The sequence below is a fragment of the Antennarius striatus genome, chromosome 8 (assembly GCF_040054535.1).
Source record: "Antennarius striatus isolate MH-2024 chromosome 8, ASM4005453v1, whole genome shotgun sequence".
Lineage (NCBI taxonomy): Eukaryota > Metazoa > Chordata > Actinopteri > Lophiiformes > Antennariidae > Antennarius > Antennarius striatus.
This window is the reverse complement of record NC_090783.1, coordinates 2,033,008-2,053,407: the sequence shown is the minus strand read 5'-3', so window position 1 is coordinate 2,053,407 and position 20,400 is coordinate 2,033,008.

Below are 20,400 nucleotides of genomic sequence, written 5' to 3'. Positions count from 1 at the left end.
TGGAAATCTACTTTCATTGGGTCTGATGGAATGAGTCGCTTAAGGATTTTATTGTTTTATTTCATTACAGCGACATCCAGAAAGGTTAGAGAAGCACCAAATAAAATGAAAAAGAAGTTTTTCATCCTGCAGGAAGAAACGATCCAAAGGGATCAAAACGTTTCTGTCTAGTTTAAATGGTACTCTTATGATCGTTTCACCTTTCTAAACATCATATAAGTTAACATTTTGTTCCTTACATTTAGTTTTAAGCAGGGCTTTGAACCAGAATTTTTTGCCAATCGGTTCGTTCCGAACAGAAACAGAATTATAACGTTTCTGGTTTTGCGTTCCACCCATAAACTGATGTTCCTGAACCGGTTAGAACAAAAAAATAAAGTTCCTGAACCGGTTAATAACGTTCCTTGTAAATATAAATATGTAGGTGCCGTATTTTGCGCACCATTAGACGCTTTAAAGCTTTAAAATGTCTCAAAAATCAACGCTGCGCCTTTTAACATGAAGCGTCTCATGTGTTCACTGAGTTCAGAAATCTGTAAAAAAAAATTTGTGTGACTTTAGTCAGCGATCCACCAGATCGACCGTTGTCCACCGACAGGACGTATTACGTCACTACGTACGCCGGCAGCGATGGACCAATTAGAGAACATGACGCGAGGCTACGTCCGGCACCTCCGGTAGGCACCAGTATAGGGTGTATGCCGAGAAACTACCGAGATATTCAATGCAGACCGGAGATGAGGACTTCAAGGATTTAGCACAGATTTATCAAAAAATAAATAAAAACATATTTAAAAATTAATGTCGGTGTATTGTTTTAAATTTAAATACGTAGTACAACACAGTCCAACCAGAGTCACCTTTTTGCTTCCATTAACAACCATGAACCGAGCAATAAGGTGCACCATGTGTCCGGTTAAAGTACAGAAATAAACTCCGTTATCTAGACTCTTTATACAATGAGCAGAATGGTGCACAAAATATGGTAATTTAAGGACTTTTAAATATAATTGGCAACTAAAGCAATTAGTTTATATACTATATAATTATAGATATATCCCTACCCTACCCTACAGTAAACAGTACCACAGCACTACACCTCTGCTTTATGACAGTTATATCACTGTAGTTAAGACTTATGCCTCCTACTTAGACACTACATGACATAAGACAAGAATAACTTCCACCATGTCATTTATTGCTGAACAACAGATCTTCATTGTTCTTCTCCCATAGCTTAATATTACTACAAAGCTCTGGCAGTACGGGAACACACTGCTCTGAAAATGACTGCAGCCAATGAGTTCATGTCTAAATCATACATTTTTCAGATTGACATACTGCAGTGTTTACCTGTAATGATTAATGGTGACTGGGAGACCTCCCTTTTCTTAACTGCTGCTGATAGCCGCTACTTCTCTCTGCTCTCATCCCGCGTCCAGTGGATGACAGGAAGTGAAACATGAGGTCAATTTTTTTTTTCAAGAACGAAAAAAAACACAAAAAAATCGGTATTAACCGGTTTACAATTATTTTCTGTTCCGATTCTGTTCCGGATACAAAAAATATAAAGTTTTTGGTTACGTTTTCGTTCCTGACAAAATACCAAAAGTTTCCGGTTTTCGTTTTCGTTCCATGAAGCGGTTCAAAGCCCTGGTCTGAACACAGACAGAGGTGTCATCCATCTCTCAAAGCTGAATCTGGAAGCTAACCAAGTATTATTTACCATCACCTGCTCTGTTGCTCTAATGTGACATTTTCTTTTTTTTGCAGTGGGATTATTTCCTAGCACCTGATTGGCTGCCAGCATCAGATATTTGAACATAACCAGATGTGATGAGGATAATAAATGCAGAAGATCATCTGTGTATTGACGGGCAGGTAGAACAAAATCTTCGTCTTTCTGATGGTGAATATTTTTGAAAAGCGTTCAAGTTCTGTTGTTGTTGTTTTTTTAATTTTCTTCTACTCTGTGGCAGATTTATGGTAATTTTAAGTCTCACTTCTAAATAAAATGCGACCAATCTGACATATTTAATTATTTTTAATATTTTTTTTGCAGCTTCTGCACTTGAAAAAATTTTTTATTATCAGATTGAAAATGACTGACGGTCCCTGAATGGGTCGTTGTGTCAAACCTTCAGATGGAATTTTCTGGTGTGCGTTCACTGCCCCTCAGGAGTTTTCAGTGTTTGTACAGTTCTGTATATTTTTGCAGAAAGTGTGTGTGTGTGTGTGTGTGTGTGTGTGTGTGTGTGTGTGTGTGTGTGTGTGTGTGTGTGTGTGTGTGTGTGTGTGTGTGTGTGTGTGTGTGTGTGTGTTACGGTCGAACGACTGTCACAGGCTCATGAACTGGCCGTGATCCATGCTGGTGTGTACAGTGTGTTTACACAGGGTATAACGTGTGTGTTTGCACACGGATGTGTTTGTGGAAATGTGTGTGTGTGTGTTCGTCCTGACCCAGCAGGGAGGTGAACGGAGAGACGCGCCCCGGCTCCAGGGCCCCCCCGTCGGGCCCCCGGCTCCGACTCTGACCCGGAGAACGTTCCAGATCTCTGAAAGTGCACCAACCGTAGAGGTGAGGGTTGTGTGTGTGCGTGTGTGTGTGTGTGTGTGTGTGTGTGTGTGTGTGTGTGTGTGTGTGTGTGTGTGTGTGTGTGTGTGTGTGTGTGTGTGTGTGTGTGTGTGTGTGTGTGTGTGTGTGTGTGTGTGTGTGTGTGTGTGTGTGTGTGTGTGTGTGTGTGTGTGTGTGTGTGAAAGAGGGTCATACTGATTAGCCGGACTAGCTTTTAGCTTATTGATGTACTGGTTAATGATGTTCCCAGAACAACAGAGACTGAGGAAGAGGAGGAGGAACGATCAGAGTTACGTTTATTTGTTTCAGCAAAAAGAGATATTCCTTCTTCTTCTTCTTCTTCTTCTTCTTCTTCTTCTTCTAAGGCGCCGGTAACAAAGAGGGTTGGGGATCTCCAATGGAGGTTTTATTTTGAGTTTGAACCCAAATATGTGGGGAAGCTGTCCGTTTTTCATTGCTTCCTAGACTGTCAGAGGCTCGACAATCTATTCCTGTTTTTAGAGGGAATCTTTTTTCTCATCCGGTCGTGTTTTGGACCAACAGGTATACATTATTGATTAGAAACGTAGGAAAAATCCAAAAGAGGATTGTGCAGATTCTAAATTTTCTTCTTGGCCAAGCAAAGATTGGCGATTTATCGAAGCAGGAAGGAAAAAGGTTGAAGGTTCGTCTGAGTGAACTGGAGAAGCCGATTTTAAGAAGAATGTGTGAAACACAAATCAGAATCGATTTGAACTATTTCAGAGCTGAGAATGATTTAGACACTTTCACCAACCTGTGGCGTGTTAAGGTGTCTTATGTTCCGTGTTGAGTGAGGAACTTAAGGGACATCGAAGCTGATCTGGACCGGATGGAGGCCGGGGGAAGCTGATTGGTCGATCACATTTACCTGTAAAACTCAACTCCCTATGAAAACACACTTTATGGCATTTACTTTTAAAAACAATCTGTTTTTTCTTTTCTTTTTTTTTGCTTTTCAAAGCCGTGGAAACAAAGAGCTGCTCTTCCTCGTCGTGTCTTCGTCTCTCTGGGCTGGAGACTGTCTTCCACTGAACGTCACCTCTTACTGTTTCAGTCCTCTTGGGAATTCTAATCCGCCGTCCTGTGTGTGTTTACACGTTTTCATGTGTGTGTGTGTGTGTGTATGCATCCATTTGTGTTGCAGCCGTCTGGTCCCTCGGCGGCCGTCCCGTCCCCCCCCCCCATCCTGTATAGACGCCTGTTCTGGCGATAGCATTGTCTCCATGTCCAAAGACCTGCCGGCTGCCCTATTCCACCACGTCTTTATCATGCTAATACAGAAGACGAAGCAACGAGGGAGGGGTGTGTGTGTGTGGGGGGGGGGGGACAGGGAACGATAGCTCCACAAACAGAGGAGGGGGTAATCTTTCCCCTCCTCTTTTTCCGTTCTTCTCGTCTCCTCCATCTCGCCGCTTCCTCCTCCGTTCCCTCCATCCATCCATCCGTCCCCCCTTTTACTTCCCTTTCTTCTCCTCCCTGCACCCTCATCATCTGCCGCTCTCTTATCTACCCCCCCCACCCCCTTTTTACTTCTTTGATAATCCCTCCGAACATTGTCTTCATAATTACACACAACAATGATTCCCATCCTTGCAAGAGAAATGTGCGCCGTGCATGGAGAATATTTCATAGATGAAGACCGGAGTGTGAATTAATAACTTGGGTCTCTTGTATGAGGATGTTTCTGTGTGTGTGTGTATGTGTGTGTGAGTGTGTGTGTGTGTCTGTTTGAAGGCTGAACACATAGAACCCAGTGTTGTTTTAACACGACTGTTACATTATGCATGCTGACAGCCCCTCCTGTCCCCATTAAAGGCCCATCTTGTTTCCCCATTATATCTGGTTTCTCTGTTAATAGAGCTCTTTGTGTGGCACTTCCCTTTATGCTGGGGGTGTTACAACAGAAAGGTCAGCGTCGGTACAACCCGCCACGCTGCAGCTCGCCGGTCGTCTCATTACGGCCCTGGTTTAGATTCATGAGTGTGAAGGCCCTGTCAGACGTCGTTAAACGTGTTTGTGTCGCCCGAGTTCTGTGTTCCATCGTTTCTGTTGGTGCGTTTTGAAGCTTCGCATCAGAAAAAAGTTAAAGAAATGGGAAGAAATGTAGAGTTTTATTCATCCTGTGACTGAGCTCTCCCAATTTGAAATAAGTAAAGTCATTTTAATCTGTTCCAGTCTTGTATAAAAAACATCCAAACCACCTAAATTATTAATAAAATACACATTTTTATCAACGAAGAGACACGCAGACTTTGCCTGTGTGTAATTAATTATATATAAGTTGCTTAAAAAATGATAAAGAATGAAAAGAAACTAAAAAGTCACGAGAACACACGAGCTGCGTCTGTACTCCACCAACGAGAACGAGATCCGGTCTCACTGATGTCGTATCCATCCGCCAACACGTGGTAAAGAACGAGATCCGGTCTCACTGATGTCGTATCCATCCGTGTATTTCTAATTTAATTTTAAACATTTGACTCAACATTTTAGATGTTCTCTTTATCTTTATATGTAATAAATGACTAAAAACATAAAGCATTTATATATTTTGCATTGATTTCACTTATTCAGACTATTTTATTCATCCCTACCGACTCAACACAAAATAAAGCCTTTATTCCCGATCAGGTCAGAACCTGAGCCGATAAAACATGAAACAGGTTTTCAAATGGAGATAAATTTCCACGCCTGTGACTCTTTCCTTATTTTATTACCCATAATTCTGTGGGGTTGACGCACCATTGGACATGTTCCCTTCCAAATGCGGTCACAGCTATAAAGACGTCGACGGGTGCGATTTGCATCGAATCCGTTTTGCGGTTTAGCGCAGCTACTAGTTAGCGTCCCTCCGTCGTCACAAACACTGTGGAATAAATTCAGTGGAATACTTCTTCTTCTTTGGTACCTTTCTGACACCCCCACCCCCCACCCCGGCCATGCAGTGATCCATGGATGGTAATGGCCATTCCTGCTGCTCCCTCAGCACACACCATTACTGCTGGAACACCCAGCAACAGACGGGGGGGGGGGGAGAGAAGGATGACTGACGTGGAGAAGGAAGGAATATTTTGGTTCTAATAAAGCATCATGGTGACACGAAACTGGAAGCGTGGCAACATGTGTGTTTGTGTGTGTGTGTGTGTGTGTGTGTGTGTGTGTGTGTGTGTGTGTGTGTGTGTGTGTGTGTGTGTGTGTGTGTCTGCAGATCATTTCATGGTGAGGATTAGAGCCGGACAGGTACGATATCTTGTTTCCTGTGACCTGCTCACGACGACGTTTCCCACACTCATCACTTCACCTCCATCACATCCCTCCGCTAAGATATAAAACACATTGTTCCCCCTGACCCCAACACACACACACACACACACACACACACACTTCCCACAACTTCACGAGCTTCTTAGCTGTAAATCCAGATTATCTTATTTCAGCGCATCTACGTGTGTGTGTGTTTGTGTGTGTGCGCGCCTGTGTGTGTGCGCGCCTGTGTGTGTGTGTGTGTGTGTGTGTGTAATGCTATATTCCTGTCATACCCAAAACCGAGGGGATGTGTGTTTCCTGTAACTCACTGTGGGTTATGATAACAACCGTTTCTTCTGTCAACAGCCCATAATGTCAGATTTACAAGGTTGCCCCCGGTAACCAGCCGGGCTGGCGTGGCTGACTGATTCTACAGCATCTGTCAGAGCAAGAGAGGCCATCTATCACACAAACCACACACACACACACACACACACACACACACACACACACACATACACGCTGTTTCACACACACTCACACACACACACACTTTCATGGGATGCTAGCATGCATTCTAATGAGCTAACGATCATGTTTATTTATGAAGCTCTTTTTGTAACATCCCACTTCATGAGGCCACAAAACCAAAACCAAAACACAAAATAAAAAACAACAGTAGTGTACAGAAATAACACTTAAAAATAGAAATAGAAAGTTTATTGATAGGGGTCACACTAGCAGTACCACAGGTCGCCACAGGGGGCAGTGTAGCCATAATTCAACTATGCCAACAAGAGGAGGAAGAAATAAAAAAACACACTCACGCCTTTTTACTGATTTTGTTTATTAGCTATGTTTTGGACTCCTCCCTGCCCCCTTGTGGACGCATCGAAGTCAACAATAGAAGGACATGAGCGTTCGAAATAAACTTTTATTTACAGCTTCAGATGGAGAATGAATGAGCCTTGAATTTCTATTATTAAAGTAACGCAAAGAGGTGTTTTCAGCACGTTTCCAAAGCCCATCAGTGCTTTTCTTTTCTTGTTTTAAGGAAGTCATCCGAGTGTGAAGATATAAACGTGTGCAACTGGATCTTTTCTGCTCAAGACGCCGGAATCTCAATCTGTATATACATAATACTTATTTTTCAAAAAATGCAATTAAATCAGTTTTTTCTTCCAATTCCAGTCAGCCTGTTTGTAATCAAACAAATGAAGGCGTTTGGAGGTGTCTTTAAAGAAACGAAGTAATTGTGACTGATCAATACCGATCATCAAAACCTTAACATCTCTGTTAAAGCCAATGATGTAGTAGCAGCCAATAATGTAATAAATATGCCCTTTTTTAAAAAGGTAATAGGCCAATAATCAAATAAAAGTCTTGAATTGATCAGGTAATAATTTCTGGCTCATAATGTAATTTATTAGGCTACTAGCCACATAAAAAAATTTAAAAAAAACTTCAGCCAAAACTTATTACGTTATAGTTTCAGGACTTTTATTAATTTGTTGGCCTATTGCATTTCAAATGAGGGCAAATTTATTACATTACCAACTGTTCTTACATCAGCTGTTCTTACAGCTTTAACAATCCTCTTCCGATTGAGTCATGACATCATACAGGTTAATTTATGACATCATACCAGTTGTTCCCTAGAATAAATATACCGTTATCTCTTCAGCATCACATTTCCACTCATGTCCGTCTCTTAGGCTCCATCGTTCCTCTTTTATCCTATTTGGTTTAGTTATGAAGACTTGTAACGAACCTCTTCCTGTTATTTCTTTTTTCTTCTCAAAACTATCCAAACAGTAAAAGTTATGCCTTCCTTTTCCATTAATATGATCAAAGCTGCGTTTCAGCTGCTTTAAATGGGCCCCACTCCCACTGATGTGAAACCTGCGGGACATATCAGACGATGCAATCTCGTCGCACATTCACACTCTGACTGTTTAGTTCTTATCACACTGCACTATTCCAGATCTGATCTTGATAGACTATTTTAATTCTTATCATAATAGACTATTTCATGCACCGATGCCTTTTTACTCCCATGCAGCTGCGATGAGGTATAATTGGTTTGTTCTGCACGCATTCCGAGGCGGCAGACGGGGGTTTTTATTTTGTTTTCTCGTGCCGCCTTTTCTCCTCCTTTTGTAGTTTGGCTGTTGTTGAAACGTTGCGTTCACGGACGTCTGTTCACATCGATTCTGATGGGGAATTAGTGAAGTTTCTCGTTTTCTCGTTGTGATTAAATGTCCGGGTGTCGTGATTGGACGGGTCGGTGACCTCCAGGCCTCCAGCTACCTGGATGTGGAAATATTCCCAAAACCATCCCCCCCTCTAATGGTGATTGATTAATGGGCTGTACCAAAGGTGGGGGGAACCCAACAAAATAAGGACTGATCTATTTTCTGATTCATCAGAGACTGAGTCTAGGTCTACGTTGAGTCAGTTTGAGCTTCTTGACATGAAAGAATGAGCAACAAATGGTAAATGTTTGTACCTGAAGTTTATATTAAAACAAAAATACACAAAAAATTTACATTTAATTCGCGATTATGGTGCAAGTAACCCCCCCTCTGCTCCTCAAATATGGTACAACCAGGAAGTAGAGACAGACATGAGATCCTCCACAGACATTTTTGAATGAAGACGGCGAGGAAAAAAATGTAAGTAGGTAGAGATTTATGTATTTAAAATCATGTATTTTATGACTTTATGATGTCATCAAACTTAGTTATGAGATGGGGGGGGGGGTCAGACTTCCCAGAGTCCTTCAGATTCTTAATGTTCTGAAGTTCATATTTACCAGCCAGGTGAGGCAGTAATGGAGGAACAAACCGGTGTGTGTGTGTGTGTGTGTGTGTGTGCGTGTGCGTGCTGGAGAACACGCCGGGGTGTGTGGGATATGTCATAATGTGTTATGTTAGTCACTGCCCCTCTGACAGCTCATGTCAATAGGTGGGTGATACAGCTGTCATCATATTGTGGTGTGAATGAGCTTGGCTCTACTGTGTGTGTGTGTGTGTGTGTGTGTGTGTGTGTGTGTGTGTGTGTGTGTGTGTGTGTGTCCCAGACAGAAGCCCACAGGACAGATGGTGGGTTCAGACGCAGACTGACACACCGTAACGAAGCGATTACACACTCAATGACTCCCCCTGAAGAGAGAGAGAGAGGGGTGGGGGGGAGACAGGGGTATGGGTGGGGTATGGAGGGGGGGGAGAAGATAGATGGAAAGAGGAACGGGGGTAAAAGGGTAGGTGGAGGAGATGAAGAGGAAAAGGTAGCGGATCAATCGGTGAGCGTTTGTGAGAAGAGAGGTGTCAAGTTTTTCATTTGCAAATCCGAGGGAATGGAGAAGTGAGAGATGGATGGATGAAGAAATGAAATGAAATGACAGGGTGGGGGGGAGAAGAGGTGAGGAAGGTGGGGGGGGTGTATCAAAAGCAAGGCGGGAAAGAAGGGATGGAGAGGGTGAGAAAGGGGGAGTAACGGACGGAGGGGAACTCTTCAGGGAGTCCGGATTACATGATAGCCAATTAGAGGGAAGGATGCTGGAAACTCCCCTGATGAAACTGATACGTGATTGGTTCAGGATTTATTAGGGCTCACAGAGGTATCACAGGCTCTTACATGCAGATAAACACACACACACACACACACACACACACACTTGATGTTTTCTGTTCCGACTGAATTTGTCAGACCTTATAAAAGATGTGCGGATGTGAGGAAGAACATGAATCTGTTGGGGGTTGGAGTTGGTAGTGGGGGGGGGGGGTTCTAACCTCTGCCCACCCTTCTCACTGTTTACAGCAGCGAGACAGACCAGAAACACTCACCACACACACACACACGCCGCGCTACCCGAGTCTAAGCCGGCCCAGGTCAGGTCAAGCGGGATCATGGGAAACTCGTCCTGTGGCCCTTCTCACCTTTTTCATCTCCGAGCGTCTCAAAAACATCCCAGACTTTGTCTTCGCTGCTCCCTCCTCTTCCTCGTCCGTCCCTCCCGTCAAACCGTTCTTTTTTTGGAATAAGGGTAGCCTTCTCCGAAAATGCCACGGCGCTGTTTGTGGTTACTTTAAACACAAATTGTTTCCATAGAAACAAAACTAAGCTTAGCTAATTTTGAAAAAAATATGATTTTGTAATGTTTGTGCGTAAAGTTTGTTGAAAAAAAACCAACAAAACATAACAAACTGAGGGTCGGAATAACAAAAGTTAGCACAGGCTAATGGTAGCCCTTCAGGACACGACATGTGGGAGTTAAGATGCGGTTTTACATTTTTTCTATCTCTTCTTTGTGAGTTTATTCGGCGCGATGATGAAGAGCGCCTTCGCTTCCTCTCACATCGCTGCAGCCTCGCTGTGGAACCTTAAATCCAGCCAGGCTGGACTCCTCTGGAGGAGATATTTACCAATGGAGGATTAGGAAGACGGCTCTTATTAGTTCACATCTTTGGGCTGTCGTTCTATTTAATCATTACTAAATGTCCTCATTAAAGTCCTCTTTTAAAGCGATTCCCTTCCCGACTGATGCGCTGCGCAGACTAACGCTAACGCATTCAGATTCAGAGACACTGTCCACTGTTTCCGATCTATTGAAGTTAAGTTTATCTGAAGTAATTTATCTAACGCGACCAGGACTAATTATTCACGACAGATTAGAGGTGTGTGTATGCATGTGTGTGTGTGTGTGAGGGGGGTGTAAAAGGGGTTGTCGCCATCTTCATGTGATGTTCTCTATGATGTGGATCTGCCACCTGACTCCTCCTCTTTTTGGAGGAGGAGCCAGATGGCTATCCAGCCTTTAGTTTGAGCCAAAGTAAAGGCTGGATAGTTTTGGAGAGTTATGGATAGTTCGTCAATGGAAGTCAGGTGTCTGTTAAGGAGAAACTTCTCACCAGGAAGTGCAGATCCTTGGAATTCTGCTAGGTGTTCACCTGGAACATCTCTGTTAGGTGGGCTTCAACCTTCTCCCGTCTCTCTTCCCATCATCCCTTGCTTCCGTCTTCCTCAGTGTTCGTCTTCCTCGTGTCAATCCGAACCCAAACGGTTAACAGATTTAGCGGCTGCGCCGGTGGAGAAGCCAATGAGAGAAACCATCAATTCATCCGGCGTTTAACCGCTCCGATCTAACCTCCGTTAAACTCGCCCGGTGAAACTCATTTCTGTGTTTCCTAGCCAATCTGAAAAGCTATCATCTCGCTAATCTTGGGCTTTCAATTCGCCGGGGGGACCGGGGGAGTTGGACCAATCCCGGATCTCGGAGATGATCTGTTAGCCTGGCGTAAATGTTTATAACACGGGGCAATCTCCAGAGTTTATACGTTGATGCATACGTCCAGTCACACACACACACACACACACACACACCTGTTTTTTTTTCTCTCTGTGTCTTTCGCTCGCCCTCTCCGGGGCATTTATAGTGATGTGAAAGCTGTTATTGGGCAGGTCAGTGGAGTGGAACTGTCAGATAATAGGCTAGTTACCGTGGCAGCACATGAATGAGGGATGGAATGGAGGAGGGAGACAGAGGCAATAGAAACGCTCAACTCACCCCTTAATCAGAAGGTAAACTGGAAATCTGGGGAGTTTAGACTCCCCGCCAAAGCCGAGGGAAGAAGGGGGGAGGGAAAGGGGGCGAGTCGGATGGAGGGTGACAAACGGAGGAGGAAGGGGAAATGTGAATTGGCGTGAAGCAGAGATGAAGATATACCGAGAGGGGAAGAGAGAGAGAGCATTCCCAGGCAGTGAGGTGTTTATTTCTCAATTTGTAAATGCTGGCATCATTACCCAGAGTTCAACAGGAGCGGGCTGAGCCGCCTGCGTCAAGGTCAGATTAATCAGACGGCCAATAGGAAGAAAGACGGGAGAGGGAGCACACATTATGTAATGCATCCTCTCGGCGGCTCCCCCCTCCGTCCGTGCCATCTTCGATCCGTCTCTGGTCCAGCCCCCCCCCCCCGAGCCTCTCCTCCGTCTCGCCTTCGTGCTTCCCCTGCTTTGAGGAAGGATGCTTGTTATTTTAGAGCACCAGACAATATTCCACCAATATGTCAGAACCATGTTGTTTTGTTTGTTTGTTTGTTTGTTTGTTTGCTTTTGTATTCAGGTTTATTTATTCTGGGTTTAAAAGTGAGAAAATTTACCTGGAAGCACAAAATTGGTAACGGCTTCGGATGAAAATGGAAAAATTGAAGTACAGGTATAGTCCTCAACATACGAACACGACTGGTTCCAAGAGGTTGTCCATAAGTTGAATTGTCGTACTTGTTAAGTTTCGATCTTTAATCTCCGTTTGAGTTCATTTAAATGTCATTACTACTCAAAATACTAAAGTAATGTTATACTACTCTAAATACTAAAGTAATGTCATTACTACTCAAAATACTAAAGTAATGTTATACTACTCTAAATACTTAAGTAATATCATTACTACTGTAAGTAATAAATTTCTGTTCCCTCAGACTGACCAGAAACAATTACAGGACATTAAAACATCCCATAATAAAATGCTGTAGTACCGTAATGTGACTTTAACATCTCTACCTCTGATGGATTAATTTTCTCCTGGGGGGTGCAAAGGCTAAATCCAGCTTTAATCCACTGAGGTGTTCCACCACACTGACGTGTATGATGCGTTGATGTCACTTCCTGGTCACCAAAAGTCAGACACGCCCCTTTATGTCGATAACTCTGTTTTATTTCATTAAGTCTCTGTAGATAAATAATAAATAAATAACAGCGTCATGTTTTGTTTTTTTCTTGTCACATGACTGCAGTGTGATCATAAACTGAGATTAGACGTCCACACGGAACATTTAGGGATTATTTTTTCTCTTCAGGACGAATCCGGTTTGGTTTTAATGAGGATTGACCTCACTGACGTAACTTCTTGACCTTGCGTCCATCCAGGATTGTTCTCACAACGTCCGTCCACGCAAATCAACACCCCCGGAAACGAAGCGTTGAAAACAAACATGCTTCAGAAATGAGTTCCGGTCTGTTACGTGATGGTATCCCTACGCACGCTGGGGTCTATGTTCCGATAAGAAACGCCGTTTCGTCATAATCAGATTCTTTTGAAAATGGCCGTTCTACCAAACTGTTAATCTCTCAAACGTGACAAAGAGGAGGAGGAGGAAAGAGGAAGAAAGGAAGGAGTAATGAGGAAGGAAATAAGGGAAAGGAGGAGGAGATGGAGATGGAGAGCGACGGCGGAGGGAGAGAAGGCCAGAAATTGGAAAATGAATGAGAGGAACAGCGATAAGAACTCTTGCTTTTGAACTTGAAGAGCTTAATTTGAAATGTCAGGGCTACCGCCCCCCCCCCACCCCACAACCTCCCCCCATCCTACCCCCACACCCCCCCCCTAATGCACCACCTCTCCTCAGGAGTCCCTGTTGTGCAGTAGCCTGGATTAAAATAATTAAACGGGCTCTGTTTTAATTAAGACAATAAAGCCATGAGTCTCTAGGTAAGACCTGAGAGTGATTGAGGGAAATAGAGGGAGAGTGGGTGAGGGAGGGGGCTGAGTGGGCGAGGGAGGGGGGGGAGGGTGATAAAGTGGTCTAACGAGAGAGGTGGGATGATAGGAGGTGCGCAGGGAGATGCATTATCTCCATTACTTATCTGTCTTGTCTGTTTGGAGGCATGAGATTGCATTATCACTCTCCACGTAAGGATGTTTGCATTGGTCCTCCGTGGGCCAATCCCCTCCACGCGCGCGCGGGACGGGATTGGTGTCTGGAGCCGCGTGTTTAATAACTTAGGCCTGTATGTGAGCATGAATTTATAAATGCATTTATATTGCGTGTCCCCCCCCCACACACACACACACACGCCCACTCTCCCCGTGTCTTTGAATCATGCATGTTTGTGCGCGCCGCCCTGTGCACACGTGTGTGTGTGTGTGCGCGCACGCATCTTTATTATATACGCCCGCCTCTCAGGCTGCTAATGAAATATTTATTTATTTCTCGGAGCGGGGGCGCCGGGTGGGGGGAAACTCAAATGAAATGTCATATCTCATTGTCCCCCCCACCCCCCTGTGAGGAGGGGATGGAGGAACAGAATTGCTACTGAATTATATAGAGAGGATTCAGAGGGGAGTGATTACAGGATGGGGGGGTGGAGAGGGTGCGGAGGATGACGGGGGTTGGGGGTGGTGGTGGTGGGGGGGGGGCAAACAAGTCATTTATCTTCCATCATTTATTGTTGGGTGTGTTTGTTCTTTGTCACCGTGTCAGCCCGCAGATCCGGGGTTCACATGTTCAACCCCGTCAGTGGTGTGGCTCGTGCACGCGCACGTGCACGCACACTGAAGTGAGGTAAAAGAGGAGCCCACTGCTTATCTAGGGCTGTTTATCAGTGTGTTGAGAACACACACACACACACACACACACACACACACACACACACACCGGGTCTTGACACCACCACAAAGGAGATTAAAACTTCTTAATCTTCTCTTGTCCCTCCTCGTGTTGGACAAACACACACTGAGCCGCCTCCTAACCGGGGGGCGGGAGGGGGTGGCGGGGGGGGGGCCCTCAGGGGCCGCAACGACTTCCAACGACGTCGTTAGAGGCTGTTTGTGATGTTTGTTTGTTGTATTGATCTATTTAAAGCGTTCGATCAGTTAATCACAAACTGATCGACTGAACGTCGTCAATCAAAAGTCGTTCAGAACGTCTGTCGGTTCATTTCCAGACATCTGCTGATCGGCCTGTGTCGTATTTGTTGATAATTACCTCCATATGTTTGTTTATTTACAAGCAGGACATTAATGAACCTTTAGCTGCTAGCTGATGCTAGCTGATGCTAACTCCGTAGCGCTGCTGACATCCTTGCAGGACTTGTTCCCATCTCCTTGAGCCGTTCTCATGACCCTCCGTATCCACGCTGCAGGTGCAAAAACACACCAGTAAACAAACAAAATGTGTAAACAAACGCAGGCAGCTGATTGGACAGCTGCCCCCCCCTCCCCCACCCCCCCTTTACTTGAATGCTTCTTTACGACTTTCCCTGGAGGAGCTCACGTGTCGGGGAGCCGGAGTTCAAGAGGGTTAACGCCTCTGGAGCCGATTGGACGCAAGTCTGTGGCGTCTGTTTGGATGGGCGGGGCTTCACCGCACCCCTGATAGATTTATCAATCAATGTTATTGGCCTTTTCACAATTAATAATACCAGTTTAATTTCTAATTAGCCTGCAGAGGCTCCTGGAATGTTATTCCATTCTCTGTTAAGGTCAAATACGTCGACGACCTTCTTTCATCATTTTCCTAATAAATCTAATAATTGAGGGGACTTTTGTGTCTTTTATGGTTCGAGTCCTGATTATTTAGGGAGTTTTTAGATATTATATCATCATTGAAACCCTCATTTGGCACCAGAGCTTGAATTGATGGGCTGGACTCTGCAGAGAGGCGTGTTCGCCGCCGTCTGGGCACGTCCCATGACTAAAGCGAGGTTAGACTAAAGCCACGCAGGAGGCTGGCCTCAGTGTGTGTGTGTGTGCGCGTGTGTGTGTGTGTGTGTGTGTGGAAAAGGCTGCAGAGCAAGTAATAGCAGCAGGCATGTGGGAGTGTTTAATGGAGAGTGGAGTCATTTGCGCTTTTTAATGATGATTAGAGGAGGAAATTGGCTCAGATTTACAGAGTCACTCAGCAGCGAGACAGAGGAGGGAGAAAATAGAATAAGGCCTTCAAATTGTCTCGTGTGTGTGTGTGTGTGTGTGTGTGTGTGTGTGTGTTGTTTCACAGGTGTGAGACCCGTAACGTACGGCTGACCCCCCCTCCCTCGTCCACCCACGCACCTCCACACCTTCACTTCCACAGGAAATGTTTCACTTAAACCGACTGCAACTCAGCTCACAGAACCTAATGAATCTGGACTCAATTTTACGCCTAGCTGCCTCACACACACACACACACACACACACACACACACACACACACACACACAGCCTCTCTCTCACACACACACACGCACACAGTTAAACATAAGCCTACTGAGACTGCCCTACCTATAGCTACTCGTCTTTGCAACCTAAACAGGAAATTGGAAAAGTGTGATTCTGGCCTTTTATTGGCTGACAAGTCTTCATCAGGGCTACCTAATCTACCTGACCCCCCTGTTAGCCAATGAAAAACCTTTTTTCATGCTTTTGTAGATCCGTTTCTTCCTGTACACCCACCTTTTATACGGCAACTTACTTTTTTTTAGCTCACGGATCTCCAGAATTTTGCGCTGTTTTTGGTGGATTCTTCTTCGAATTAGCCGCTAAGGGCTAGCATTTTTTTAAGCATCGCCTCCCAATGGGAGAACAAGACTTTAATGTCATCATTGAGAAATAATAAGATGTCTTGATGATTGGGAGCGATCTGAGGTTTGGTCCACACTAATACACACACACACACACACAAAAAGTTCACACACATCCTATAATAGTGAAGAGGACTTGTGTGGTTTTCTTTCTTTGTGCAGCAGAGCCATAGCGCGCATTCCTCTATTAAGATATGTAAATTCATAATCTCTCAAAAAGCCCATTTTTACTTCCATTTCTCTCTGTCATTCAAACGGTCTTCTTTGGAGTTTTCCCTCCTTCCTGCTCCCGTTTTCAGGTTTATTTTAGCTCCGTCTTTCTGCGCCGTCACTCCATTCAGTCCGATGCCGCCGTGCAAACAGACCAGTTTCCTTCCTTAAAACACAAACTTCCATCAATCAATTAGAGGTTTTTAAAAAAAGACAGAAATCTAGCTGAAGGATGAGAAAGAGGTAGAAATGTGTTCATTTAAAAAGTGTTTGGTCACACCTCAAATGATTCATTTATTAGCTGTTTTAGCTCTATCTCTACCTCTAGCTCTACCTTTAACTCTACCTTTAACTCTACCTTTAGCTCTGCCTTTACCTTTAGCTCTACCTCAAGCTTTACCTTTAGCTCTACCTCTAGCTCTAGCTCTACCTTTAACTCTACCTTTAGCTCTACCTCTAGCTCTACCTTTAGCTCTACCTTTAGCTCTAGCTTTAGCTCTACCTCTAGCTCTACCTTTAACTCTACCTTTAGCTCTACCTCTAGCTCTACCTTTAGCTCTACCTCTAGCTCTAGCTCTACCTTTAACTCTACCTTTAGCTCTACCTCTAGCTCTACCTTTAGCTCTACCTCTAGCTCTACCTTTAGCTCTACCTCTAGCTCTACCTTTAGCTCTACCTCTAGCTCTAGCTTTAGCTCTAGCTGTAGCTCTACCTCTAGCTTTAGCTCTAGCTTTAGCTCTACCTTTACCTTTAGCTCTATCTATAGCTCTACCTCTAGCTCTACCTTTAGCTCTATCTTTAGCTCTACCTCTAGCTTTAGCTCTACCTTTACCTTTAGCTCTACCTTTAGCTCTACCTCTAGCTTTAGCTCTACCTTTACCTTTAGCTCTACCTTTAGCTCTAGCTTTATCTCTATGTTTAGCTTTAGCTTTAGTTTTGGTTTTTGCTTTAGCCTTAGCGGTCCATACAGTGCAGCCATGATCATGCGTGCACAGAAGTAAAGACACACTGATCGACTGGGCAAGCCTTCAATAAAGCTGTACCCATACACACACATACACACACACACATACACACATACTGTACACACACACACATACACACACTTTCAACACATCAACAAACAAGCATCATGCAACAGAGTAAAGCTCGATTTAGTCCTTTGGCACCCTGGAGTTTGGATCCCGTCCTGCTCTTTGCTATCTTCTGTCATTTCTGGCTTGCCAGCGCTGTTGTTGCCTCCCTTACACACACACACACACACACACACACACACACACACACACACACACACACACACACACACACACACACACAGAGTGGATGCCAACTGTTACACTATGTAAGCCAGATTGACCATGTGTTGTTGTATCCTAATGTCTCCATCCAACAGTAGCGCTTCTAATAGCGCCGGATCACCTCCACGCCTTTCTTTCCTTACATCCTCCTCACAAGCAGACGCTGATGTCATCAAAACACAGCAAGGTGATTTTTGCACACGCAACACACACGCTTGGCCACACGCGTGCACACACACACACACACACATTCAGAATCAACACAATAATTGAAATATTTTCAACCTGATTAGGTCTGGCCTGCTGGCGGGGTCGGTTGCTAGGGCTGTGCTCCCTGGTTGCTAGGGGGAGTAAATCATCTGGCCTTATTTGATTTCTGTTCCAGATATGAAACCGTTACCGCGGCGATTAAATGTCTCACAGCTTCTACAACCTGAGGGGAGAAAAGAGTGAGGATGAGAAAAGGGAGAGAGACCAAGAGGGAGATTAAGTTGAGGAGATGGAAGGATGGAAGAAAAGGGGGTAGGGGGGGGACAAAGAGGCCCCTCGCGTGAAAGAAATATGAGAAAAGGTGAGAATGATGATGCCTGAATCCAGAAATACTGCGTTTGTGTGAAAGAGAGAATAACTGGGTAATAAGGATGAAATGTTTTGCTGCGCTTCCGTGTCTCAGTTGGACGCTCTTCCCTTCTGACGCCTGACAAGTGTGTGTGTTTGTGTGTGTGTATGTGTGTGTGTGTGTGTGTGTTTGTGGGGTGGGGGTGGGGGTGGGGGGTTCTACCGACACACGGGGAGCTGTTGGCGTTACCCAATGTTTATAAAACACAACGTGAACCACGACGTCCCGCCGGAGCGCACGTTAATGGGAGGAAAGTAAAGAGGAGAGAGGAACTTTATTATCACGGGGGCTCATAAATAATGATGATAATAATAATGATAATAACAATAATACCACGTGACTATTTAAACACATTGTACATGGAATTCATACATATCTCTAATTTTATTCAGGCAGTCAGTCCATCGTTTTTCCCATCGGGTGAGTCAGGATAGGCCACGTGAGTCAAACTCAAGGCCCGGGGGCCAAATGTGGCTCGCCACATCATTTTATTTGGCCCGCAAGAGCATAAGTCAGAGTGTCTAAAAAGTACGTCAAAAGTGTGTTTTTACCAAAACGACATTCCCCACAATGCAGTAGTTCAGCCCATTTTAACACTGACAGAAACATTTTGAACAAAGTTAATGTCCTAACTTGTGTTTGATGTTATTTTTCTTTATTCTCTTGGATAGTTTGATCCTTGATTGATGGAGTTCTGTGGGTTTAATAACCTGACAAATTAAAAGGATTTATTTTATAACAGAGAAACAAACAAACATATTTTTTTGTGTAACTGTAATGTTTGTAACTTGAATAAGTAATAAATTCAGAGTTATTTAACATTAAGGAGTAGTTACATTTATTTTACATTACATTGAGTTACATTTATTAGTTACATCTGGCCCTCTGAGGACAGACATGAGGCTGATGTGGCCCTCAGTGAAAATGAGTTTGACACCCATGGGATAGGAGTCAGGTGCAATGCATGCTGGGTAGCAGGCAAGGTACTTGTGGGGACAGTCAAACAATATGTTTGAAATCCAAATAATTTCAATCACATGTGTGACTTGGAGATCAAATTTGTACATGGTTGAAGTGTGTCCGGTGTGTGTGTACCTCTGGAGGCCATGATGGTCCACATGAGGGGTTTAGGGGGGGGTTAGGGTGATTGTTGGTGCCCCTCCCTCCCTGTGGGTCACCCAGTGATGGAAAGCTACTCCAACAAGCTGTCAGATGAAGAGATGGGAATAAAAGAGGAAGAGGAACGATTGTCTCTTCACATGAAGGGCCTCCAGAACGTTTAATGTCAAGCACCCCAAACATTTTGTACATAATGACACACACACACACACACACACACACACACACACACACACAAACACACACACACACACACACACACATAGCAGATTCTGATTTTAGTCACTGAATGAAGCATCAGTCAATAGAAGCAAAACTCTTCATGATGCCGATCGACTCAGAATCTCTGATTGGATTCTGATCATTGATTCTTTATAATCTTCGCTGGTGACGACGTCTTTTATTTACCTGACGGATCAATGAAGTTTTATTCTAAAGGATGCCGTCAGGAGACTCGTCTCCAGAAGTTTCTTAAAAGCAGAAACCTCAAGTCACACCTGGAGTCACGCTTGGGTCAATCCCAGATGACGCGAGTGTGTGTGTGTGTGTGTGTGTGTGTGTGTGTGTGTGTGTGTTTAACATGTAGTCGAGGAGGCGTTGGACAACTGCAGTACAAAGGATGGTAGTGGAAAGTACACTACTCTAATTACCTTAAACCTGCTTCTCCCTTCAACCAGTCAATATATATGTGTGTGTCGGTGTGTGTGTGTCTGTGTGTGTGTCTGTGTGTGTCCTGCGAGTCGATAAAGCGTGTGCTAAGAGGCAATTGGTTGTTTTTCCTCGACTTGACACGTTAAATGCAGTCACATTTCAGGTAAACACACACACACACGCACGGCGAGGCTAACGGCTAAACGCTATCGATCGGGTTCTGTTCTCCACTCGTTTCCCTTCATGACCCCTCGCTGCGCCGTCGCACTCGGCGACGGACGTGGGGAAGCTTTGAAATCACACCCACGTGAAAACACACGCTC